The following is a 27,842-nucleotide window of genomic DNA, read 5'->3' on the forward strand; positions in this document are numbered from 1 at the left end:
GATTTAATAATTATGAATATGTGGTTTTGAGTTCAATTTCTCAATTAAATAAAAGATCATTTAGCTTGTTGTCCTTCTTTCCTTCTCATCAGTTCAAATATGTGGGTTCCCTGTAGGTTTCACTATCAACTGTGTCAGTGAGACCACATGTCTCAGCTGCCTTTGTTCAGTCCCATTTTGCACCAATCTGGTGTCCTGCACTACTTAAAATTTTCTGAATTTATCATTTTTAACAAAATTTTACTTAATAATTCCATTAATGGAAGTCAAGTCGATTAGGACAACCTTCACATTGCATTTCCAGATTCTGCCATAGAATCTTATTGTGGTATATGAGGCTTTTTTTTCTGTTAATAGGGGTCTCACTTTAACAAATGGTTAAGTCTGCAAGACACTTAGAACAATCCTCCCTCTTTATTGGATCTTTTCTGAGTGCAACATACTTACTATCTCACAAGGGCAGCATGCAGAGCACAAGCTCATAAAATGAAATGTTCCTCTAAAGAAGTAGCTAGGCAGAACAAACACCTTCTTGTTTTGAATAGTGATGATGAGGGAAGGAATTACCTGTTTATCCTGATGCCCCTTTGGTCTACCAGCTCATTGCCTCATGTGACAAGCCTGAGGTTGAGTTGGGCTAGTGGGAAACTTAACATTTTTGGCTATGTACACATGAATTATGTGTATATGGCTTAATAGCTGTTAAGCTATTGCTTTTCTTCTTTTTTAACTATCTTTGAACCACTACTTGTCAATATCATCCAACATAATTACTGGTATTTAACCACTGTTGATGTATATAAGTTTCCCAGGAGACCTTCTGATTCCTGTCTTTTCCCCTTTACAACACTGACTTGGGACACAAAATCCTGACACTGCTACATTAGTGCTCAGTTTCTCCCATGGGTATATGGTCATCCCTCAAACTTTCCTAGATCATTTTCAGGGTAACCACAGCTTGTCTGAGATAGGAAGTTCCAATGCTCTCCCAGTCACCTAAATAATTGTAGTTCATCTTCTGACTTCCCACAAAACACCTTGCAGCAGGTTTTAAAATTACCAAGAACTTCCTTAAGATTTCAAGACAAACAGGAACATAACACAGTCAGACACCTGCACATCCACCTTTTAAACCAACATAAAGATGTTTTGGAAGCTTGCATCAAGTTAGAAGACACCTCCATCTTATATTGTAATGATTCCTTCACACTACACCAAGGAAACACAGCAGGCTTTGGAAACCTGAATAATTGCACCATAGTCATTATATCCCTCCACAGACCCATATCAAGGGGAAATTTGATCCCACCCTACAGGGAGAGAAACAACTATATACATACTCAGCATCTATTGGGCACCACTAAGGGCACAGCCAACATCACTTTCTGCAGCAGCCAGGAGAAATCAGGGCCACCCACCTCAAAGTGAATGTCTCCAACTCAGAAGGAAATGAAGAGAGAAGGTCTCAACTCCAAGTCAATAGTGAGTTATCTAAAAATCAGTGGCCTCTAATTGCAGTGGAATGTGGAGGGGTGTTGGACAACAGTGACATCATAGAACCAGCTCTGTCACAATGGTGCACTTTATGTACAGGAGGGCCAGGGCCAGCCTCCTCAACCCACTGAATAGTAAAAATCTCAAGAGGTGGGGGTCTTGAGGCCTCCCTAAGGCACAGGTGAAAAGATCTTGGACAGGTATTTCATGTGACCAGGTATGCACTGCTCTCTGTCTATACAAGGCCCTGCTATACAAGGCCCCATGTTCCTGCAGGTCTCTACTTTCTACCCATCCTCTTCCTCCAATGCACTTACATTTTACAACAACTTTTAAGGCCTTTTTTTTTTTTTGAATTGACATAGTTACTCACCTGAAGGAGAGAATATGGTATAAGGACAAAATCAGATAAATGTATTATTTTGTATTTTTTCTATGTCAAAACCCTATGGCTTTTGTTTCTATGTCAAATTTCTGTAAGTATTTTACATCCATTGTATTTCCAAATGTTTTAATTATTTGAGAGAGAGAGAATGAATTTCTCACTCCAAATTCCCACAACAGTTAGGATTAAGCCAGAACAAAGCCAGGAGCCAAGAACTCCATCCCAGTTCCCCAGGGAGGTGGTAGGAACCTAAACATACATGCTACACCTTCTGCTTCCTAGGGACATTAGAGGGAAGCAGGATCAGAAGGCCACAATCACTGGGACTTACACCAGGCCCTCTGATATGGGATTTCGGTCTCTGATGTGGAGGCTTAAACAGCTACTTCAAAACAACCACTCGAGACATATTTCGAAACCCCTTATAGATCAATGAAATTTTCCAGGACAATGATGATTTGGGAAATATAGAAAAATGATGCAAAACATGATGAAAATTGTTACTTTATGTTATATGAAAAATTGGAAACTATTCCTTTCGGAGTGCAGTGGGGAATTGCTTTGGGAACTCCGCATCCCACATCAGAGTGCGTGGCTTTGAGTCACGGTTCTGCATCTCACTCCAGTTTTTTGCTAATGCACAACATGGGAAGCAGCAGATGACTCTGGCACTCGTGTCCCTGACAACTCAGAGACCCAGACCAATTCCCTGACTCTTGGCTCTGTCCTGGCCCATCATTGGCAGTGATCCAGTGAATGCAAGATTCCGCTTCTCAAATGAAAAATGAATATGTGAATAAAATGTCTACGGAAAATGCCCTTTTAAAAAGATTTATTTATTTAGAAGTCAGTTACAGAGAAGGAGAGAGAGGAAGACACAGAGAGAAGGATCTTCCATGTGTTGGTCACTACTCAGGTGGCCACAGCAGCCAGTGCTGTGCAAGGCCAAAACCAGGAGTCAGGAGCTTCTTTCCATTCTCATGTGGGTAGCAGGGACCAAGTCACTTAGGCCATATCCTGCTAATTTTCCCAGGCCACTAGCAGGGAGGTGGATCAGAGATGGAACAGCTAACTCACTAACTGGCACCCATGTGGGATGCTGGCACTGTAGGATGTGGCCCCTGGAAAGTATCCATTTAATATCAAGAGAACACATGGTTATATTGTGATGAAGGTAGTAGGTAATATGACAAATAGAAAGTTATGTAACAGTGAAAATGAGACAAAATTACATTAATTTTAGATAGTATGCTGATAAACTTGAAATTCTAAAAGAAATATATATAAACAAATAGCACAAAAAGATAATTTTGCTGGTTGAATATAAATATTTTTCAAACACTACTCTTCATAAGTAGAAACAATAATGAGAAACTATGATGGAAAGAAAGATATAAATGCTTAGAATAAAACAAAGCAGCAGCAGAAAATCTATGGGAGCAAAGGTAAAATATTAATGCCAGGCAAAATAAAAAAAGGGAAATGGAAAAGTTTGAAGGGAGAGAGGAACAGAGGAACAGAACCACTGTGTGTGTGTGTGTGTGTGTGTATGTGTGTGTGTGGTGCATAGAAGGATGCTGACAGTAAGGAACTGGTTTGTGTGACTGTGTAAGGCTGCAAGGTGAAAATCTTCCACAGCTTCTGCCAGGTGGGAAATCATTGAAAGCAAAGGGTACAGAGCTGGTCTGAAGGAGTTGGCTAGTAACGCTGGAATTGCTTCTGATGATTTTAAAGAAAAATGGAGATGATTAGGACACTGAGGGACATTTAGTGAATTAATCTTTTCTGCTTTTTGCATGCTCAATCACTAATGAGAAAAGGGTGATTGTCATATGTGGTGTGTATTTTCTATAAGGTGATTTTAAAGTTCATGGGGAAAATAAGCATGAAGAATTTCTAAAAATAAAACACAATGAGAGGTGACAGTTCTTTCTAGATTTAGACAATAATTTGAAGACACGGACATTTAAACAGAAAGTTACTACTGAATGATCAGATAGAAAAGTCAAGGAAGAATATAGACAACAAATCAAAGAAAATAAATATAAATATATCTTAATGGGAGCAGGTCTAATTTTATCCACAAGAAAATAAACACACATGAAAGAAAACTGAGATTGTCATTTTAGCTAGTGTTTATATTTCTTGTTGGATATTATAATTAATAATTTACTTGTTGAATGTTATAATTAATTAGTGGCAAATTATGTCTTTGAATATACACTGGATTAAAATTATGTCTGCAAGAATTGATGAAGGGAGCAGGGTGGGAGGAGTTTGGGGGAGGATGAGAGAGGGTTGGGGGAGCAGAGGAGTAAGGGGAAGTGTGGTTGTCTTCATGGAACTGTACCTATGGAATGCGTAAGATCTGCTCCCATTATATTAATAAAACAAACAGAATTTATATTCACATTATAAACATATTGATATATGTTTCATGAAAATAAAAGCAGTACCTTCTTACTATAGAATATTTGGATGATAGAAACAATAGAAGGATGAAAAAGGAGAAAAAAGTAAACTGGGATACCAAATACCACAGCATGACAGATTAGAAATGATACAGGAATCAGAAACTCTTAGATATTGTGGAGGAGAATATAAATTATTGAGGTCCACCATGAAGGCCCTCTCTGACACAACTGTCTCCCCAAGAAATATAGTTTGTATCTGTCTAACCCAAGTGTACTGCAGTTTCTGAGATCCATATCAAAGTGATTACCTGCAATGTCCTAATTTTATTATGGCACCATTCAATAAATACAGAACATCCAAGCTGCTGCATTACTCATGTGGCCACGAGGCCTATGCTGGGATTTAAGATGGCAGTTGGGGTGGTGGCATGTGCAGTGGGATGTCAGTCAGTGGCTGGTGTGTGTTTCAGGGGCTGTGGCAGGAAGTTAGATGCTGGCAGAGGCATCTCTCAAAATCCAAAGAGATGGGCCAGTGCCTTTGCATAGTGGGTAAAGCCACCACCTGCAGTGCCTGCATCCCGTATGGGTGCTGGCTGGAGTCCTGGTTGCTCCACTTCTGATCCAGCTCCCTGCAAATGGCCTAGGAAAGCAGAAGACATTGGTCTAGATTCTTGGACTCCTGCACCTACATGAGAGACATGGAAAAAGCTCCTGGCTCCCGGCTTCAGAAAGGCCCAGCTACAGGCATTGAGTTCATTTGGGGAGTGAAGCAATGGGTTGAAGATTCTCTCTCTCTCTCTCTCTCTCTCCCTCTCTCTCCCTCAACTCTGCCTTTCAAATAAGTAAAGTAATCTTAAAAAAAAAAAGAAGCCAAAGAGAGATTCTCACAGGGAGAACTCATACAACTCCACATGCTTCATTCAGAGATCTGACCTTCTTGTTTGATGTTGCTTTTATTGGCTCCATTACGACCATGTGGCTCTGCATGGCTGTGACAGGTCCCTTAACACACTGCTACCATTTCTGGTACCTGCAACAGTGATCACAATTTGCCAAGGCTGGAGATATGCTTTCAGCAACATATCTGTTTATTGCCAACAGGACCCCAAATACAGACATCAATATTATGATCAGGACAAGATGGGCTCTAAATCCCTGAACTTCCTGGATTTGAAAAACCCATTTTTTTTAAACTTTTATTTAATGCATATAATTTTCCAAAGTACGACTTATGGATTACAATGGCTTCCCCATTTTTTTGATACACCGGCATAGAGGCCTTAACACTACCTGGTTCCCATTATGAATCACATGTGAGACCATATGGAACTTGGACAGCTCCTGCAACCTCAGTAATGGGATGGCCATGGCTGGGATGTGCTCTACCCACTACCTGACTGGTGCCACTGGTGGCAGCTCCATTCATAGGCCACAAGGACCTGATTCTTTTTGCCAATGCAGGGATTGTCAGTGACACTGCCTCTTAAACAGGCTGAATAAGGAGCACAGTGATTGTCCTAGTCTCCTCAAACAGTGGTGGTGGTGGATCCAGTACCCACTAGGCAATCACTATCCAATTTACTATGAGCAGCCCTGCCATCTACAGAGCCCACTCCTGTCCATCCTGACACAATGCACTATGGAGCTAAGTGCCTCTGCCTTCAACAGACTGACAGCCCTGTAAACCAGATGAAGGCCCTGACCTGCCTGCTGCACAGCAGCTGTCCACGTTTAACTGGAGGAGCCCAGACATCCAGCCATGTCTCTGCTTTGGGGACTTGGAACTATTTATACCATATTGCTGTTGCTGCCCATGTTCTGGAACTCAGCACATGCCACTGTCATCCTTTACATAAAATCACATCAGGAGATTCCCTCATCACCAACCTTCCACCCTGCTGTCTGCTACCTGAAGCTCATCTGACAGCTGTTGTCACAGGCCTGTTGGGTCTGACAGCTGCACCTGGTGGGCTGGGAGGAGAGAGAACAGGTATTAACCATCCCAGCTGGCCGGACATCCCCTTTCCACCATGAGGCTTTGCTCACCATGGGTGTGGCAAGCTGCTTTTTAGTAAATTATTTATTTTTGACATGAAACACTGTCAAATGCCAGACTCTCTGAGGGACCCAGCCAGCAACCCTCTCTCTCCTCAGACTCAGAGGCTCAGTGGTGAGGAGCAGTCTTGTTGAATATTCAGGGAACATTGGGGCAAAGCCCTAAGGGAACTCTCTCCCAGTTTCCTCACATTTGAGTGTATGGCCCACCCCAGCTGTCTGAAGGCCTCCATCAGCCCCTGCCTCTTGCTGCCCCTCTGTCTCAGAATCCCTGCATCTCCCTCTTCCATCCCACAACAAGATCTGGAACAGGTGGCCAGCAGGGAAGGACACCGTGGACCACATGGGGTAGACACAGAAACATGCACACTTGTCATGGAATGTGTTCCATGCTGTTTCCTCACAGCTAATGTTAGACCTGTGTTTCCTTCCATACCCACAGTTACTACACTCCCTACTGCCATGATGCCATTTTTCTTCCTGCCAATCTGGGAAGGGGCCAGGCAGGGACCTCTCCCTTGTAGTAAGTAAAAATGGAAAGATAAAATCAGCAAAAGAGGAAATGTATGTTTCAAACAATAAGAATGGTATATAAAATGTAACAGCATGTGATTTTACAAAGTTACAAAAGCACTTTTATAGTATTATATTCAAGATTTATCAGTTGGACACCATAACAAAATTCAGACCAGTAACTTTATTCTTCTATTGTTGGTTCTGAAAAAAGGCAATAAAGTATAGGTTAAATGGGTGGAATATCTCTGAAAGTGGAGACTGAAGTGATATCATGCACTGCCTTTAAGGGTGAATACTTACATGATTGAACAGCAAGGAAGATATTTTTCACTATATTAACAGCTTAAAAATAAATAAAAATGTTTCAATCATTAGAATATTAAAGTTAATGCATCTTAACCCCATCACACCACATTCCTTTGTCAACCTCCCAAATTCACCACCTCTGTATATGGGAAAATTATTTTTGCTTAAAACTATGCACACTATAGTATAATGATTTTTATTTTCATTATCTATTTTGATTTTTTGCTTTGTTTCAGTTTGTATGTTTTCAAACACATTTATTTTCCATTTATAATCAGATATTAGCCCTATGACTTTATGTTAATTTCCATTGTAATACCTTCAAGTATGTTAATATTTGATTTTTAGTTTTAACTCATTTTTGTATTTTTTATTTTTAAATACAGCACACGGATTTAATTATGATAATTTTGTTATATTTGTTTCTGTGTGTCAACATGACTTGCATGGTATCTGTTAGCACATCCTGTTTAACTATTACTGTAGTTCAAAGTATTTGAACAAAAATCTCTGTTGTGATGTATTCTCTTGAAAACTAAGGTGAAAATCGAAGTCATTGAGATAATTTCCTTGGAATGTTCATTATAATGGAGGAAGCTTATACTGCAAAATCATTTTCCTTATTCCTTCCTGAAACAGTGTGTTGGTCATACAGCAGCTAATGTGTAGCCATGAGCTAAGAATATAGGGAATGTAAGTCACATTATCAAGATCATGTCACTTTTACACTCTCAGATTACCATATTAGCCACAGATCAAGTAATTTAGGGAGCTTTATTACATAGGAAAAATACCAATGATTTTGATAAGCCCATTGGATCAATTTTCCATATATGTAGGTTTATTCTTAACTGAAGAGAAACAATATATCCTTTTTATTTTGTTTAGTAAGCACAATTGTCATCAGTCAAGCCTCTCATCTCCTACCCAGGTTGTCCCTTATGGTACTTTAGTCTCCCACAAATGAGGCATGAAGTCTCTCTGATATTAAGGAAAAGACTTCCCAGTGTGTGTACCCCTTTAGCTTCAACACAATCCTAGTATTACTTCAGGAATATAACTATGAGAAAGATTTATCAAGTAATATAGATAGCTTGTAGACTATAATACTATTTTAAAGTTTCTAAAATGATGTTTGCTGTTCCTTCTATCAGTTGTATTAAAAGACACTTAATTAAAATTAATCTAAATAAAAATAGCAGTTATGTTTACTTGCTCATGAATTCACTTTTGTAATTTTCTTTCTTGCAATAAACACATGTCTAGAGAAAGTAGTTTTCAAGATGTTTCCTAAAACAAATTTCCTTTAGCTTAAGAGATAGTAGTCTGAAAAATAGAGAAAATAAGGAAAGATAATATAATTTAAATAAATAACTGTGAGAGGGCATAATAACACTTGGCTGTTAATTGTGCATGCACAATTCCAGCTAGTAATACCTGGCTCATTTTGTTCCTTATTATGTATTGTTATCTGCAAAATAGTTGTTATCTTAAGGTAAGTGTTATAGCACAGTAGGTTAAGCTGACACTTAGAATGCACACATCAATCCAGGTTCCTGATAATTTATTGTGAGAAGCAGATACTGGCCCAAGTACATGGGTTGCTGCCATCTACATAGGAGACTTGGATGAAGTTGCTTCTTCTTGGCTTTGGCCTGGCCCAGCTCCAGCTGCAGCTCTTCAGGGCATTTGGAGAATAAAACTGAAAAGCTTCTCTCTCTCTCTCTCTCTCTCTCTCCCCTCTCCCCTTTCCCCTCTCCCCTCTCCCCTCTCTCCTCTCTCCTCTCTCCTCTCTCTGTTCTTCCCTCTCTTTCTCTCTCTACCTCTCCCTCTGTATCTTTCTGTTTCTAACATCCTATCCTTCCAAAAATAAATACCTTTATAATAGAATATCCAATGTAGCCATAGAAACACTTCTATTTTATATTTTTGTGCAGAAATTAAAGCTGAAAGCAGTGTTTGACATGATTTGTTTACCTTTGTATAGAGTAAAATTGCTGTAATTTTCCCAGTGCATTTCTGTAATTATTTAAAAGTCCAAGAGCATTTATCAATATAATTTTTTCAGAATGGACATTTTGATGATATTGATTCTTCCAATCCATGAGCATGGAAGATTTTTCCATTTCTTGGTATCCTCTTCTATTTCTTTCTTTAAGGTTTTGTAATTTTCATCGTAGAGATCTTTAACGTCCTTGGTTAAGTTTATTCCAAGGTATTTGATTGTTTTTGTAGCTATTGTGAATGGGATTGATCTTAGAAGTTCTTCCTCAGCCATGGCATTGTCTGTGTATACAAAGGCTGTTGATTTTTGTGCATTGATTTTATACCCTGCTACTTTGCCAAACTCTTCTATGAGTTCCAATAGTCTCTTAGTAGAGTTCTTTGGGTCCCCTAAATAAAGAATCATGTCATCTGCAAAGAGGCATAGTTTGAGTTCTTCCTTCCCAATTTGTATCCCTTTAATTTCTTTTTCTTGCCTAATAGCTCTGGCTAGAACCTCCAGAACTATATTGAATAGCAGTGGTGAGAGTGGACATCCCTGTCTGGTACCAGATCTCAGTGGAAATGCTTCCAACTTTTCCCCATTCAATAGGATGTTGGCTGTGGGTTTTTCATAGATTGCTTTGATTGTATTGAGGAATGTTCCTTCCAAACCCAGTTTGCTTAGAGTTTTCATCATGAAAGGGTGTTGTATTTTATCAAATGCTTTCTCGGCATCTATTGAGATAATCATATGGTTTTTCTTCTGCAGTCTGTTAATGTGGTGTATCACAGTGATTGTCTTGCACACATTAAACCATCCCTGCATACCAGGGATAAATCCCACTTGGTCTGGGTGGATGATCTTTCTGATGTGTTGTTGCATTCTATTGGCCAGAATTTTATTGAGGATTTTTGCATCTATGTTCATCAGGGATATTGGTCTGTAATTCTCTTTCAGTGCTGCATCTTTTTCCGGCTTAGGAATTAAGGTGATGCTGGCTTCATAGAAAGAATTTGGGAGGATTCCCTCTTCTTCGATTGTTCTGAATAGTTTGAGAAGAATTGGAGTTAGTTCTTCTTTAAATGTCTGGTAGAATTCAGCAGTGAATCCATCTGGTCCTGGGCTTTTCTTTGTTGGGAGGGCCTTTATTACTGTTTCAATTTCTGTCTCAGTTATGGGTCTGTTTAGGTTTTTGATGCCTTCCTGGTTCAATTTAGGTAGGTTGCATGTGTCCAGGAATCTATCCATTTCTGATAGGTTTCCCTGTTTGCTGGTATACAAGTCCTTGTAGTAATTTCTGATGATTCTTTTTATTTCTGTGGTGTCTGTTGTTACATTTCCTTTTTCATCTCTGATTTTATTGATTTGGGTCTTTTCTCTTCTTTTTTTAGTTAGTTGGGCCAATGGGGTGTCAATTTTGTTTATTTTTTCAAAAAACCAGCTCCTCGTTTGGCTGATTTTTTGTAATGTTTTTCTTGATTCAATCCTGTTGATTTCTTCTCTGATTTTAATTATTTCTCTTCTCCTACTAGATTTGGGTCTGGTTTGCTGTAGGTTTTCTAGATCCTTGAGGTGAATTGAAAGCTCATCTATTTCGTGCCTTTCCAATTTCTTGATGTAGGCACCTATTGATATAAACTTTCCTCTTAACGCTGCTTTTGCTGCGTCCCATAAGTTTTGGTATGTTGTGCTGTTATCCTCATTTACTTCCAGAAAGTTTTATATAATTTTTCAAAAAAAACCAGGAATTCAGGCACAACCCATGTAATATTTACAATAAATTAGTAAAGGAAATGTTGATGCTGGCTTAGGTACTGAGAGTTTGTTGGGTTTTATGAGCTAAAAAGGGTGTGTATCATCAAGAACTATGCATATGGATGCTGTTAGGCTCAAAGAAAAGAGCTTATCCAAAATTTTGCCATTTGAAAAATTATTGTCTTTGACTTTAGGCCCACAATCTAGATATAGATGACAAAAAGAATTCCTAAAGTGTAGAGAACATTTTTGCTTCAGTAACTTAAAATGAAATGTGTCAGGTAAAGAGGACACTAGGGTCCTACAAAAGTAGAGTTAGAAGACACCATTTTTCACAGAGGTGTGTTACTTTGAAGCACTAGGCATTGCAGTGAGATTTCCTCACCCTCACACAATCAGCTTTAAAATATGTTCTCTAATATTATTGTGCCTTTTATTTCAATGTGTGTGTGTGTGTGTGTGTGTTTGGGATGAGAAATGGTAATAAGGACTGATCAGTCTAGTGATGGTTCTCTAGGATATCCAGAGTTGATATTAAAGTCAATGGGATGAGTGAGGTCAAAATCAAAGAGGTGGAGATCAGTTAGTGAACAGATGCTTTACATGAATCAGAGCAATTCCACTTCTAGTTAGAAATCTAGCAATAATCTGGGTTAGGTACAGAGAAGTCATGGATAAGGATATGCATAACAGTGTTTTTATGATATCAAAAAACCATGGAAATAGCCCAAAATGTCACCATTGTTAGAGTGAACAAACTAATAAGCACATATTCACATAGTAAAGACTGCACAGTGAAAGTGGATCAACAAGACGTATGTCTACTCTGATGAATCCTAAAAAGTATATTATGGAAGCAAGTTGGATTTGGCACCATGTGATTTTTTTCATAAACAAAATGCAAAATCAGAAAATATTAAACAATATCACTTAAAGAATGTTTATAGTTGGGTGGAGGAAACCTGACAGGCTGCCTCCCTGTGCAGGAGAGAACAACCCACTTAAAGAATGATTATCATAAAATCAAAGAGAGTGACTTCCACTGGGGAAGAATTGTAACAGAGAGGTAGGAAAAGGTTTCAAAAGTATAGTAACATTTAAATTTGTAATTTGGTTAGTGGATTCATCAATGCTTGCAATGCACATATTGTAAATTATATACAAAATATAGAACACTAGTATTGGCTCTCTTTTATTGTGTGTTGTCTCCTGGAATTTTCAGAGTATCAGGGACTACTATTACTTCATTTTATATAAGGGTAAATTTTGGTATGGTTATCTGGTCAAAGTCATATGGGGTAAATTATCCATGAATTCTCCATGAACACACAGGATGGCTGCTTTTGATTTATTCCATAACATTCAATGGACCTGGTAGAATTATCTTTCACTGTTTCCTTAAGATACACCAAGGCAAGGTGGTAAATTATATGGAATACTTGAGGGCAGAATTTGAAGGTTTTCTGTGTTGAGTTGTTCCACATGTATCAAATATGCAGACTCACTATTGTGAACAAAAATATTTGCCACATAATTAATACATTTTCAAAAATTTCTCTACCAGGAGATGATTTCAACATCTTCTTTCCACTTTTCTATTTCCAATTTAGTTTTCTACTTCTCAGAGTACTCTTTACTTGGCTCTATTCATCCTTAAATATTATTTAATAACCTATCACAATATTGTGCATAGTAACAAATATTAGTTTTAAAGATAACTTTTTTTGTATCCAAGGTAGAGTGGCAACATCTTGCTTAGCAGAGGACAACAAGCAAGTAATAAACAATTAAATTATAAAGATAGAAACTTTAGGTATAATTTATTTTTACATGATGAAACTAAGGCCCAGAGAAGTGGTACCATTGACATGAAATATGCAAATGATATGGTCAAGGCCTAATTTCTAACTCTGTATGACATAGAAATGTTTTGAACAACTTTAAAAAGTAGATTTTATTTTTGACTTGATAATGAATAAGGATACCCCTTAGTTTCTCTTTACTCACACCTTTTCAAATTCCTTTCCTGTTACATTGTGTGGGACCTTCACTTCAGAAACAATTTAAGCCACCAAAGGATATATGTGTTTGATATCTCATCTACAAAATCAGTCACAAAGATAACTTTGAATGATTGTCATCCCGTATATTCACATTAAGAATTTTTTGTTTGTTCTACTTAATAATATTGGTTGAATTCTGTAATTAATACACAGTTATTCTTAAGTGTTGAAATTTAACTGAAAAGTGATCCATGTTAAATATAAGAGTGGGAATAAGAGAGGGAAGAGATGTACAATTTGGGACATGCTCAAGCTGACTTGCCCCAAATGGTAGACTTAGAAACATACTAGGGGACTCCAATTCAATCCCATCAAGGTGGCATGTACCAATGCCATCTCACTAGTCCAAGTGATCAATTTCTGTTCACAATTGATCGTAATGAAAGGACTAAGAGTCAAAGGGATCACATAAAAAGACTAGTGTCTGAAAATACTAACCGATAGAATAAAAAAGGGAGAGAACGATCCAACATGGGAAGCAGGATACACAGCAGACTCATAGAATGGTAGATGTCCTAAACAGCACTCTGGCCTCAGAATCAGCCCTTAAGGCATTTGGATCTGGCTGAAGAGCCCATGAGAGTATTTTAGGCATGGAAAGCCAAGACACTCTGGCAAAAAAATGACCTAAATGAAAGATCTCTGCGAGTGAGATCCCAGTGGAAAGAACGGGTCATCAAAGAAGGCAGTACCTTTCTCTGAAGGGAGGAGAGAACTGCCACTTTGACTATGACCTTGTCTAAATATGATCACAGTTGGTAAACTCAAAAGGCCTCCATAGCCTTGGCAACTCATGACTAGAGCCTAGGGAGATTACTGATGCCATAAACAAGAGTGTCAATTTGTTAAGTCAACAACAGGAGTCACTGTGTACTTACTCCTCATGTAGGATCTCTGTCCTTAATGTGCTGTACATTGTGATTTAATGTTATAACTAGTAGTCAAATAGTATTTTTCACTGTTTCTATGTGGGTGCAAACTGTTGAAATATTTTCTTAATATTTACTAAACTGATCTTCTGTATATAAAGATAATTGAAAATGAATCTTGATGTGAATGGAAGGGGAGAGGGAGAGGGAAAGGGAAGGGTTGTGGGTGGGAGGGACATTATGGGGGGGAAGCCATTGTAATCCATAAGCTGTAATTTGGAAATTTATATTCATTAAATAAAAGTTTAAAAAAAGAAAATTAGGCAAGAAAAATGTTAGAAAAGAGTATACATATGTTTTGTGGATTAAGCAGGAAATTATTTGAAAGAAAATATTATGTTTAATTTGTAAGGATCAATTAATACATCCATGAAATAGCAAATTTGCACTGACAGTCTTGGTGAAAATTTGGAAAGCTGGAATCTCAGAGCTACTTGCTATATCACACTTTTCTTGAGAATAAAACATTGGAGTGGTGCACTAGACTGTCTATTCCTCTGTCTGTGGCACTAGCATCCCATATGGGTGCTAGTTCTAGTCCTGGTTACTCCTCTTCCAGTTCAGTCTCTTCTGTGGCCTGGGAAAGCAGTGGAGGATGGCCCAGGTGCTTGGGCCCCTGTACCTGCATGGGAGACCAGGAGGAAGCATCTGGTTCCTGGCTTTGGATCAGTGCAGCTCTGTCCATTACAGCCATTTGGGGACTGAACCAATGGAAGGAAGACCTTTCTCTCTGTCTCTCTCTCACTGTTTATAATTCTGTCCAATAAAATAAAAATCTAAAAAAAATGGAAAGGAAATACTAAAGAAATAAATGAATGTCTCAATTTTTCAAAAGTATAAATGCACTGCACTTTCTTTTTTAAAAAAATTTTTTTGACAGGCAGAGTGGACAGTGAGAGAGAGAGACAGAGAGGTCTTCCTTTGCCATTGGTTCACCCCCCAATGGCCGCCGTTGTGCTGCTGGTGCACCGCGCTGATCCAAAAACAGGAGCCAGGTGCTTCTCCTGGTCTCCCATGCAGGTTCAGGGCCCAAGCACTTGGGCCATCCTCCACTACACTCCCTGGCCAGAGCAGAGAGCTGGCCTGGAAGAGGGGCAACCGGGACAGAATCTGGTGCCCAACCGGGACTAAAACCCAGTGTGCTGGCGCCACAAGTGGAGGATTAGCCTATTGAGCTGCGGTGCCGGCCCACTGCACTTTCATTACAATGAAATACATAAAGCAGCTACCTTATGAAAAGAAAAGGTTTAACTCAATTTTGGATACCCAATGTCCAAATGACATAACACAGACCCCTCTGGTAAGAGTCTGATGCTAATAGCTAAGCCTATATGGAAGAAAGATCACAGGGTGAGGAGGAAAAAGAATTGGAACAGATCAGGCTTTTACAACAAGCTTCTCATGAAGACTGAAAAGGTCACATGGAAACAACCTTCCAAGTGTATCCATCCACAGGACCCCACTTCATAAAGTACCTAAGTTCCCTGGTAACACTGCTTTTGATGTATCTCTTTAAGTTTTATATTGCATATTCATTTTTTCTATGAATATTTTGATTCCTCCTTTTTTTTTTTTTGACAGGCAGAGTGGACAGTGAGAGAGAGAGACAGAGAGAAAGGTCTTCCTTTGCCGTTGGTTCACCCTCCAATGGCTGCCGCGGCGTGCTGTGGCCAGCGCACCACGCTGATCCGATGGCAGGAGCCAGGTACTCATCCTGGTCTCCCATGGGGTGCAGGGCCCAAGCACTTGGGCCATCCTCCACTGCACTCCCTGGCCACAGCAGAGAGCTGTCCTGGAAGAGGGGCAACCAGGACAGAATCTGGCGCCCCGACCGGGACTAGAACCCAGTGTGCCAGTGCCGCAAGGTGGAGGATTAGCCTAGTGAGCAGCGGCGCTGGCCCTTGATTCCTCCTTTTGATTTATATTATGACCCACTCTTCATTCAGGAGCATGTTGTTCAGTCTCCATATATTTGAATATTTTTAAGAGATTCTTAAGTTGTTAATTTCCTGTCTTGCTCCATTGTGGTTAGATAACATACATGGTATGATTTCAATTTTTTTTTAATTTGATGAAACTTGCTTTATGGCCTAGCATATGGTCTATCTAGAGAAAGTTACATGTGCTGATGAAAAGAATGCATATTATTCAACTCTAGGATGAAATGTTCTGTATAGATATCAGATACATTTGGTCCATAGTGTAGTAAGCTCTGTTTGTTGATTTTTTTGTCTAGTTGATCTATCCATTGATGAAAGTGGGGTGTCAAAGCCCCCCATTAATTTTGTACCTTAAGCAAATTGAGTATAGAAGGAACATTCCTCAACACCATCAGATGACAAGCCCGCAGTCAGCATCATATTGAATGGGCAAAAGTTGGATACCATCAAATTAATGGAGGACAATATCTGGGGAAATGCTACAAGACATTGGCATAAGCAAAGACTTCTTAGGAACCACTCCAGAAGCAAAGGCAATCAAAATAAAAAATAGACAATTGGGATTATATTAAGAAGTTTCTGGAGGCGAGGATTGTGTATGATTTATTTTGAAAGTCATAGTTACAGAGAGTGCGGGGGAGACAAACAGGGAGATTTTTCCATTCCCTGGTTAACTCCCTAAATGGCCACCATGGCCAGCACTAGACCAGGATGAAACCAGGACCCAGGAGCTTCATCCAGGTCTCCCATATAGGTGTCTTGGACCCAAACACTTGGGACATTTTCTACTGCTTTTCTCAGGACAGTAGCTGAAAGCTGGATGGGAAGTGTAGTAGATGGGGCATGAATCATTCTCATATGGGACGTTGGTGTCACAGGCAGCAGCAGCTTTACCCACTATGCCACAACATCAGCCTCACAAAAATATTTTTAAGTTTTTAACATCATAAGAATTTTTATTTGAAAATAACATATTCTAATGCAAGCCACATTATGTGCATATATTCAATAGTCTTGACCTTACAACTTCAAGCAGGATGAAATCTACCTAAGTTAAGAAAGCATACCATGGAATTACCATCACCTATATTTGAGGTTTAAAGTTATTTTACAGCCAGATGCAATTTCACAAATTGCATAAGTCTGATGAGATTATTATATATAGTAATCAAACATAAACTGTTACAGAACAATTGATATAAAGTTGTAGACAGATACATATGAAGGTAATAATTCTCCCATCTGTAATATTACAAAAGTTATCAGTAATTAACTTACATTATAAAAAGAAAAAAAATTATGCTCACAAAACAGAACCTTTACATGTAAAAATCTATGATTGAAAACAGTAATTTGAGAACTACTGTTCAATAAAAATTTGATTATCATTGACTCAACCTTGTTATTTAAATGCACATTTAAAATAACTTTCTGAAGGTAAATGTTTATTCTATGCTAGGTACAAAATAAAATCTTACAATACACTTCTGTCTCACAAGTTTACAGACAAATCAGTCAGACTGACCACACATCAGCCTGGTAAGTGTTGTCAAAACTATCTTCCCAGGGAACTACTGAGACAGAAGAGAAAACAAAGAGATCTCACCACAGAATATTGTATGAGGAATCCCTGGTTATAAACCAATTCAAAGAAGTCACCAAACATTTTTCAACTGAGTTCATCTGTATACACAGGGACAATGATATATAGTTCATCATTTACTGTTCTTGGGAGAAGAATTCATGTCCATTCACACTCACTCTGCACAAGGCACTGTTAAGGGCTCAGAGAGACAAAGCACATCCCACAGGGCTCCAATGTGGTTAGGGGGTGAAAAGGCTGAGGATCGCTGGACAAATCATCACTTCCAGTGAGTTCACTATCCCTATCCCTTTAATTTCCTGGCAAGTTCAAAGATTTAAAAAGTGTCTAAACCAAGTCTTATGTTTTGTCATGTATGTTCAGAATGGGATCATTATGCATCAGAATTACCTGTAATGCTTGGAAGTGCCCAAGCCAGGCCTCACTCAAAGTTTAGTGCTTCAGAATCCTCTAGGAGCCTGGCAGTTCTGAGGCATCTTCCTAGTCAAGAGCTCTTTCATTTTAAAGGCTGCTAACAGAAATGCACATGCTTATTAATAGGAGTACACATATGTCCATTCAACTTGTATTTCTTACCATAAAACTCATCATGTGTCACAGACCCATTTAAAGTTCTCATTAAAAAGACTTCCAGTCAAAACAGGAGAGCAACAGCAAATGGTCCACAGCATTGCTGACCTCAGCTGGCAGAGGCCTTTAGGTTCTGATACTGAACATAATCTGTATGTGTGCATCCTTTTCAGGGGAACAAAAGCGGGGCAAGCCAATCAAGGTTATGAATCCCTAACAATATTTTCAATATTAAACTAACCTCTAAAGTAAAGTCCACTGAATACGGTTACAAATATGGTAAACTGACACAGCTGGTTCTCTGAATGGATGATTGTCCAAGGTTAGCTCATGGCCATGTTTTCATTTATTGCACCTATAACATGTGACAGATTTCACATCTGGGCCAGTTGCAGAACCTCAGTAAAATGAAAGTAATAGTGTTTCATTGCTGCAGCTACTATTACATAAAAAAGTCAGAAAACTAAGCATCACACATTATTATTATAAAAGCTAGCACAAGTATAATGTCTCAAAAAATCCCCATTCATATATAATTTTAACACTACACCTGGAAGAAATATTTAATATTAAAAGCAATTTTTTCAGAGTACACAACCACAAAGGAGAGTATAAGGATTTGTCATACAGATATTGTGTTACCTTAGGCACCTCACATATAAAATATGGAAAACAGTGCTACCAGAGGAAAATTTGACTGTTGCATTTGTTGACCCTGTCTAGTTTGAGCGTTTGTAGTTCACCCTAAACTCCCACATGAACCAACGCATGCGCTTCAGCCAATCACATGCTCAGCTGCCCAGCCCCAGGGTCTGGGAAGAGCAACATGGAGGCTTCTCCCAATGTGGAGGCCCTGACTGCACCTGGCACTGGGGCCATGAATCGACCTTTCGCGGACAAAACCAGCTTCCTTCCCCGTGACCCCAGGTGTACTCCGCATCCAACGCAGACCATCCCTTCTCCCGCTCACTGCAAGAGCCCAGACTCCTGCATGCTGCCCATGGCAGACATGCACCCTGTTTGAAGGCCGCATTGGCACCAAATTCGGAGGTAATGTATAAGAGGGTGTAGCTGGCCTGGAGCACAGACAGGGAAGCGGCTGCGAAGGCTGAACCCGGCACCTTCTTTTGCTAATAGGCAGTGGCAGCACTCTCAGTGCATAGAAGCCACTCTCCTCTCTGCCCAAGGCCTGGCCAAGCAGGAGGAGGGACCCTGACCGGCCCCGAGGATCCAGTGCAGAGCCGGAACCCGGCCATCCTCCTTTAGAGGGCCGGGCTGCTCACCTCCATGCCCACGGCCGGGCCAAGCAGGAGGGCACACCCTGACGAGCTCTGCTGGAGGTAATGGCCACATCCCGCCTACCAGTTGCCACCTTTTCCCGCCCCTGTCAGCGCTGACATTTTTTATCTCTATGGAAATGGTTGTGGCTGGGCCAGGTTCCTCTCCGGCTTCTCCACTTTCTCCTCTTGCTTTTTCTGTCCTCGTAGGCTGTTCTGTAGTCCCTCTTCCAGCACTTGCTGGCTCCTTGCCGGGCCAATCACCATGTTGTCTGAGGGGAGCATGAGGATAAAATATTTGTGACTTCTCCTTGGAAGTCTTCAAAGAAAGGTCTCTGTAAGTCAAACCAATGGTAACTTTTCCCTTTCCCCATCACTGGTAGACATTGTTTTAGATAATGTTAGTAAAACAATAAAATCACACTTTTGAAGCGGTTGTAGATGCTCTCAAAAGTGCTTTCACACAAACTCTCAGCTCCACTGTGACACTTACCCACCGGCATTTCTTTTCTAGCTAAATTGTTATTAAGCCCTGTCTTCTTGCTTTTGATTAATGAAGGACTTTTCATTTTCTTTTTGGGAGCAAAGGAAGTAAAGAGTAGTGATGTGGGGAATAAAATATATTAATTTACACATCTCTTTAATCATTATGTAAGGTTCACACTTGAAATACAAGTTTAATAAGATCATACTTTCTGCCAATCCATGTATCATTTGTTCTCAAATAGTAACTCTAAAAATAAATATACCTTTGAATTTCATTCTCCACAAAATTTAATAGAAGTGTATGTATACATGATACACATAAAAGTGTGTAAATGCAGATTATATTTTAATTAAACTTTATTTTTTTCAATTAAATAAAAAAATAAGAAATATAATTAGGGCTATTGGTAGGTTTTAAGCATGGAGATTTTTATGTCAGATTTTTAAAAGATCACATAGATTGTTGAGACTAGACAGCAGAGGGTAAGTGTAAATGGTAATACCAGTTAAGAGATAGTAGAAGTTTTTCCAGGGAGAGCTGATGGTATCTTGAACCAGGGAGGAACAGTGGGGAAACTGAGATCCTCACTGTATTCACAATATATTAAAAAAAAAAACCTCAATCATAAGATTAGTGAGTGATTTTATGTTACAGAGTAGTCATACTTAAATATGACTCCTAGGTTTTTATATTGGGCTGGAAGGTGGTTTTGATTTGCCTGAATAAGGTAAAACATAAAGAGGAGTAAAGTTAGATAAAGTGGTTAGGAATTACTAGTAGAATAGGAAGTTGATAACTTCTGACTTCTTGGCTTATATCCCAGAGAGGAGTGGAGCTGTTCACTTCTCAGAGACATGGCATGGCACAGCATTCACAGCCTTGCCAGTGTTCTTGGTCTTTGTCAGCCTGTTCTTTACTGCTTGATGGCAAATCCACTCCCAGAGTTAGATCCTGATCCTGGAATGGCTTTGTTGATTTGGGCTTCTGTTTCCTCTTCTTCCAAACTCTCAGAACTGCTAATGGTGTCTGACACATAAGTATTGTCTTGTAGTGGCACATCTTCCTCTGCCTTCTGATTCCAGCTGGGCGCTGAGGTTGGTTTCCCATGCATATTCATGTCCAGGAGGTTATAGGCTGAGTCAGGAACCACCTGGCCTCTCTGTTCCTTCACTGGTATCTCTCTCTCACTCACCCAACCACACACACACACACACACACACACACACACCTTCCTCCACTGATACATAACAGTGTAACACACACACACACCCTTCCTTCACTGATAGATGACAATGTAACACACACACACACACATCCTTCACTGATACATAACAGTGTAACATACACACACACCCTTCCTTCACTGATACATAACAGTGTAACATATACACATACCCTTCCTACACTGATAGATGGCAGTGTAACACACACACACACCCTTACTTCACTGACACATGGCAGTGTAACACACACACACCCTTTCTTCACTGATAGATGACAATGTAACACACACACACACCCTTCCTTCACTGATAGATGGCAGTGTAACACACACACACACACACCCTTCCTTCACTGATACATGGCAGTGTAACACACATACACACCTTCCCTGATAGATGGCAGTGTATCAGATCAGCTCTCATCGCCAATCTGAAGCCAGGAGCCAGGAGCTTCTTCCTGGTCTCCCATGCAAGTGCAGGGGCCCAAGAACCTGGGCCATCTTCTACTGCTTTCCCAGGCCATAGCAGAGAGCTAGACTGGAAGAAGGGCAGCCAGGACAAGAACCTGCACCCACATGGGATGCCAGCACTGCAGGCAGAGGATTAACCAAGTGAGCCAAGGCGCTGCCCCGACTAACAGCATTTTCAATTGAAAATGGGTTAATGAGTGAGAGCTTTGGTGGTGAGGGAGGTGGCGGCAGTGGGGACCAGTGCGGGGAGGGCAGAGGTCCTGCCTGGGCCTAGTGGCCCCCTCCCACCTCCAGCACCTCCAGCCCTGGCTGCAGCCCAGCCTTGCTGCCCCTTCCCGACTACACTCACCTGCTGCAGCAAGGATGAGGAAGCCAAAGAGGAGCCTGAAAGCGGTTGCAGGAACCCAGTGGGCTGCCAAGGGGCGTCTGTGCCTCCACTGCCCTCAGCCACTGCCACAGCAGCCGCAGCTCCATGGATTGATCAGCCCCGAACTGAACCCCTCAGGGCGGCCACCACCCTCAACAGCAAGGTCCAGGGTGTGCATGGGCACCCCGGCAGGAGCTCCAAAGTGACTGCAACAAAAGGAGCTCAGTACCCTCGGGCAAGAGGCCCCCTCGCTCCCGCTCCAGGGATGCAAGAACTGCACCCCCCAGCCCAGCAGAAATGGCATCGAGCGATCCCATGGTGGCCCACAATGGACTGGACTGGCCAAGGGTGAGGAGGAGCAGGAGGAGGTGTGGCTGCTATCTTTGTCCCTGACCTCAGGCTGCAGTTTAAGAAGCACCTCAGGCAGGGAGGTTGAGCCAGGGGAGGTTCTGATGATAGGATAGGGTAGTGCCAATAGGAATCTGAGCTCCAGATGCCTGATGTGATGAGACTGAGCACCAAACATCTGTCTGAACCCTACTCCATTTATACTTATAGAGATTTTATCCACAGCTGGCCACAGCTGTGCTTCTTGGCCATCATAGGGGAGGAGTGTGTAGGTGTCATCATTTGCAAGTTGGATATGCACAAAAAGATGTTCTGCAGAGGTTATATAGCCATGTTAGCTGTGGATTCCAAACCCAGGAGTAATGGCATGGGTACTAACTTGCATAAGAAAGCTATTTATGCCATAGTTGAAGGAGACTGTGAGGAGGTTGCTTTGGAAACAGAAATAACAAATAAGTCTGCTTTGAAACTTTATGAAAATCTTGGTTTTGTTCCAGATAAGAGGCTATTCAGATATTATTTAAATGGAGCATTTGTTCTTAAATAAAAGAGATTGTTTTAAACTTCAGGTGTCTTTTGGTATGAAGAAGATGTGTCAGTTGATAGCCAAGATTTGTTTGTTAATTTGCAAAGTCTGCTGACAATGCTATTTACATAGTGATAATTTTATCACAGAACCAGTAAGTGGAACACGGTTTTTGTTCTTAAAAAAAGTCACCATAGGCCGGCGCCATGGTTCAATAGGCTAAACCTCTGCCTGTGGTGCTGGCACCCCGGGTTCTAGTCCCAGTTGGGGCACTGGATTCTGTCCCAGTTGCTCCTCTTCCAGTCCATCTCGCTGCTGTGACCTGGAAGTGCAGTGGAGGATGGCCCAAGTGCTTGGGCCCTGCACCCGCATGGGAAACCAGGAGAAGCACCTGGCTCCTGGCTTCGGATCAGTGCAGTGCGCCAGCTACAGCAGCCATTGGGGGGTGAACCAATGGAAAAGGAAGACCTTTCTGTCTCTCTCTTTCACTGTCCACTCTGCCTGTCAAATAAATAAATAAATAAATAACCACCAAAGATGGTAAAGTCTCTAAATATATTAACATTTCACACAATACCTACCATAATTTTCTGAAGGGGGTGGGAGAACAGCTTCAATTTTAGGTTTTATTATTATTTTTCAATATTAGATTTCCCAGTCTTGAATATTGGTACCTCATTGATCAGTGAATGAGAAAGTGTAGAATGGGGTATGTCTTACGAGTAAAGTTAATTAAGTTGTGTCTGCCAGTGCCTGTGTAGATAAAAATGTGTGTCTTCATCTTAGCTTTTGAATGCATGCTCTTTTTCTTTCAGGCTTTTACAAGTAAACTTTTGTTTTCATTTAAATTCTAAATTTGATAATAAATTATTTCAGGGTTTTATAATTTGGATACTTTTTCCAGGTGAGTGACAGAGTGGTTGACTTTAGACGTCCCTTCTTTCATTGCACTAAGAAGTTGAATCTACTTGGAAAACCTTTGAGGAATGGCCCCAAGGGGATGACAAAATTTGATGGAGGGCCAGTGCCGTGGCTCACTAGGCTAATCCTCCGCCTTGCGGTGCCAGCACACCAGGTTCTAGTCCCAGTTGGGGTGCCAGATTCTGTCCCGGTTGCCCCTCTTCCAGGCCAGCTCTCTGCTGTGGCCAAGGAGTGCAGTGGAGGATGGCCCAAGTGCTTGGGCCCTGCACCCCATGGGAGACCAGGATAAGTACCTGGCTCCTGCCATCAGATCAGTGTGGTGCGCCGGCCGTGGCGGCCATTGGAGGGTGAACCAATGGCAAAGGAAGACCTTTCTCTCTGTCTCTCTCTCTCACTGTCCACTCTGCCTGTCAAAAAATAAAAAAAAGTTGATGGAGTTGGGAATTACTTGGTTTTGGACTAAAAAGTCAAATGATTACCATATTGTTCCACTGGTTTATATTGAATATCAGCATATAACATACATCTTTAATTGGGTATGTAAAAATTGTTAAGTAGCCTAAAATGTTCAGTTTTAGCATGATAACTCAGCACCAAAATTAAGTCTCCAAGTTGAGGCAAACATCAAATATTATTTTTTGATATTAGGCATTCATTTGTCTGATACAAGTTTAAATACAATTCAATTATAATTTGATAGAGGGGGTTCACTTGGCAAGAACTGAGCAAAATTGTTGCAACTTTCTTTTAATGGGGGTTCTGTCTCTTTTTAAGACTGACTGTGCTATCCACTGACACTGGTTTGGCAGTTGGTACTGCTGAACATTTCACTACATGCTACCATGAAGCTGTATATGCTAGTGCTGAAGAGGCTAACGGGTATACTACCATTTTTGATGTGTGGGCTGATCATAATTTCCCTTACACTGGGATGAAACTACTTTAGAGAAGTTCACAGATCAGAAACCAGACAGTAGCTTTTGAATTTGATGCCAGTAAAAAAGAAAAAGTTATTGATAAAAATTGGTTGTAATAATTTCTACTTATTACCCAAATTACCTTCCACACTTGCTTGACAAATCTATGTAAAGAGGTTTGCCGCATTTTAACCTTACCATGCATGGGAGCTAAGAAATAATGTTGCATATTAGAGTAGAAGAGAAAAGCAAAGGCTTACATTCATCTTCCAACAGATATTATTTAAAAGTGATGGTTCAGGGCCTGCCACTGTCACACAGTTGGTAAAACCACTTCCTACAGTGCCAGCATCCAGTATGAGCACTGGTTTGAGTCCTGGCTGCTCCACTTCTGACCCAACTCTCTGATGATGTGCCTAGGAAAACAGTGAAAGATGGCTCAGTTCCTTGAGCCCCTGCATCCATATGGGAAGCCTGGAAGAAGCTCTTGGCTCTGGGCTATGGATCAGCCCAGCTCCAGCCATTTCGGCCATTTGGGAAGTGAACCAGCAGATAGGAGATATTCTCTCCCACTCTGCCTCTGCCTCTCTGTAACTCTGCTTTTCCAATAAATAAATCTTTTTTAAAAAAAGAGATATGTCAGTAAAGGCAATTTACATAAAAATAAGATGATGGAAGTACCTTTATAGAACCACTAAACATAATAACATCACTTAGAATTGCTGTCTCTGGGGCTGCCATCATGGCATAGAGGGTTAAGTCGCTGCCTGTGATACCAGCATCATGTATGGGTGTCAGTTCAAGTTCAAGATGCCCCACTTTTGATCCAACTCTGTGATAATAGCTTGGGAAAAGCAGCAAAAGATGACCCAAGTGTATGGGCCTGTGTCACACTTATGGGATACCCAGAAGAAACTCCAGATGTCTGGCTTCAGCTTAGCTCAGCTCTGGCTATTGTGGCCATCTAGAGAGTGAACCAATGTATCAAAAATCTCTTTCTGTCTCTCCTTCTCTCTGTGTAACTCTGACTTTCACATAAACAAATAAATCATTAAAGAATTTTTGGATGTGAAATGACCTACCTGTAAGGAACAATAGGTTGAATATATTTTCTGTTGTACTCAACATGGTATCAAGAGAAGTTGCTGGAGAGCTGACATTGTGGCACAAAGGATAAAGTCGTTGCCTGTGATGTGGGCATCCCATGTAGGTACTGGTTTATATCCTGGATGCATCACTTCTGATCCATTCCTCACCAATGGCCTGGGAAAAGCAGAAGATGGCCCAAGTGTTTGGGCCCCTACAACCCTTGTGAGAGACCCAGATGAAGCAATCATCTGGGGATTGAATCAGCAGATGGAAGATCTGTCTCTCCCTTTCTCTCTATGACTATTTTAAATAATTAAATAATCTGTCCTTAGGCCTGTAGGTCATACCAGAAATCTTTAAGCCTAAAATGTCTTTAAGATATTTCTAAAAATATCTAGACATGTCAAAAAGGCTACATGTCACTGGCATTTGCTTTTCTTTATCTAATCAGTAGTGGTTTATAGTTAATTCAACTTGAGAATAAATTGATACCTGAACAGTCTCACTCCTGATAATGAGAGACTTTTTTTAAACTTTTATTTAATAAATATAAATTTTGAAAGTACAACTTTTGGATTATAGCAGCTTTGCCCCCCATAACCTCCCTCCCACTCACAAACCATCCCATCTCCTGCTCCCTCTCCCATCCAATTCTTCATCAAGATTCATTTTCAGCCCGCACCATGGCTCAATAGGCTATCCTCCACCTGCAATGCTGGCACCCCAGGTTCTAGTCCTGGTCGGGGAGCCGGAATCTGTCCCAGTCACTCCTCTTCCTGTCCAGCTCTCTGCTATGGTCCAGGAGTGCAGTGGAGGATGGCCCAAGTGCTTGGGCCCTGCACCCGCATGGGAGACCAGGAGAAGCACGTGGCTCCTGGCTTTGGATTGGCACGGTGCGCCGGCCGCAGAGTGCTGGCTGCAGCAGCCAGTGGAGGGTGAAACAATGGAAAAGGAAGACCTTTCTATCTCTCTCACTGTCCACTCTGCCTGTAAAAAAAAAAAAAAAAAAAAAAAGATTCATTTTCAATTATCTTTATATACAGAAGATCAACTTGGTATATACTAAGTAAAGATTTCAACAGACTGCAGCCACACAGACATACAAATATAAAGTACTGTTTGAGTAGTAATTTTACCTTTAATTCGCATAGTACAACACATTAAGGACAGAGGTCCTACATGCGAAGCAAGTATACAAGTTGATCTTCTGTATATAAAGATAATTGAAAATGAATCTTGATGAGGAATTGGATGGGAGAGGAAATAGGAGATGGGATGGTTTGCAAGTGGGAGGGTGGTTATGGGGGAAAAACCCACTATAATCCAAAAGTTGTACTTTCAAAAATTATATTTATTAAATTTTTAAAAAGTGCCGTTTCTCAATTTCTTACAGTCTGTGTTGTCAAATGAGCCTTCTTTGAAAATATTTCTGCTCTCCTCCTGTAAGAGCAATGTTAAAAATATAACATAAGGACCGGTATCATGGTGTAACAGATAAAAACACTGCCTGCAATCCCAGTATCCTATATATGCATTGGTTCATGTCTTGGCTGCTCCACTTCTGATCCAGCTTGCTGCTAATGGCCTACAAAAACTAGTAGAAGGTGGCAAAAGTGTTTGGGCTCCTCCCACCCATGTGGGAGACTCAGATGTAGATCCTGGATCCTAGCTTGTAATTGGTTCAGCCCTGACCTTTGCTACCACCGAAGAGTGAATCAGTAGATGGAAGATACTATCTCTCTCTCACTCTCTCATTCTCTCTCCTCTTTCCTCCTCTAACCCTTCCTCCCTCTCTGTAACTCTGACTTTCAAATAAATAATTAAATCATTTTATATATATATATATATATATATATATATATATATATAAACACTGCAAGACATTGGTATTGACAAAGACTTCAGGATAAGACCCAAGAAGCACAGGCAATAAAAACAAAAGAAGGGACCAATGGGATTACATCAAGCTTAGAAGCTTCTGCACAGCCAAGGAAGCAATCAACATAGTGAATAAATAACAGACAGAATCGAAGAAATTATCACAAACTATGCATCTAATAAAGGTAAATATACAAAATACATAAGGAGCTCAAGAAAACAACAAAACGAGCAATAAGTTAAATGGCCAAAGGCATGAATAGGCATTTTTAAAGGCTTAAAAACAAATGGCCAACAGAGATAAAAAGTTCTCAGGATCACT

General features: G+C 40.4%; 1 pseudogene; it reads left to right on the forward strand.

The window, feature by feature from the left end:
* Positions 1 to 18,843: 18,843 nt before the first annotated feature.
* On the forward strand, positions 18,844 to 22,736 carry LOC127486670 (N-alpha-acetyltransferase 30 pseudogene; annotated as a pseudogene).
* Positions 22,737 to 27,842: the final 5,106 nt, after the last annotated feature.

This window comes from Oryctolagus cuniculus, chromosome 13 (genome assembly GCF_051225735.1).
Source record: "Oryctolagus cuniculus isolate XC-2025 breed Fujian yellow rabbit chromosome 13, ASM5122573v1, whole genome shotgun sequence".
Taxonomy (NCBI): domain Eukaryota; kingdom Metazoa; phylum Chordata; class Mammalia; order Lagomorpha; family Leporidae; genus Oryctolagus; species Oryctolagus cuniculus.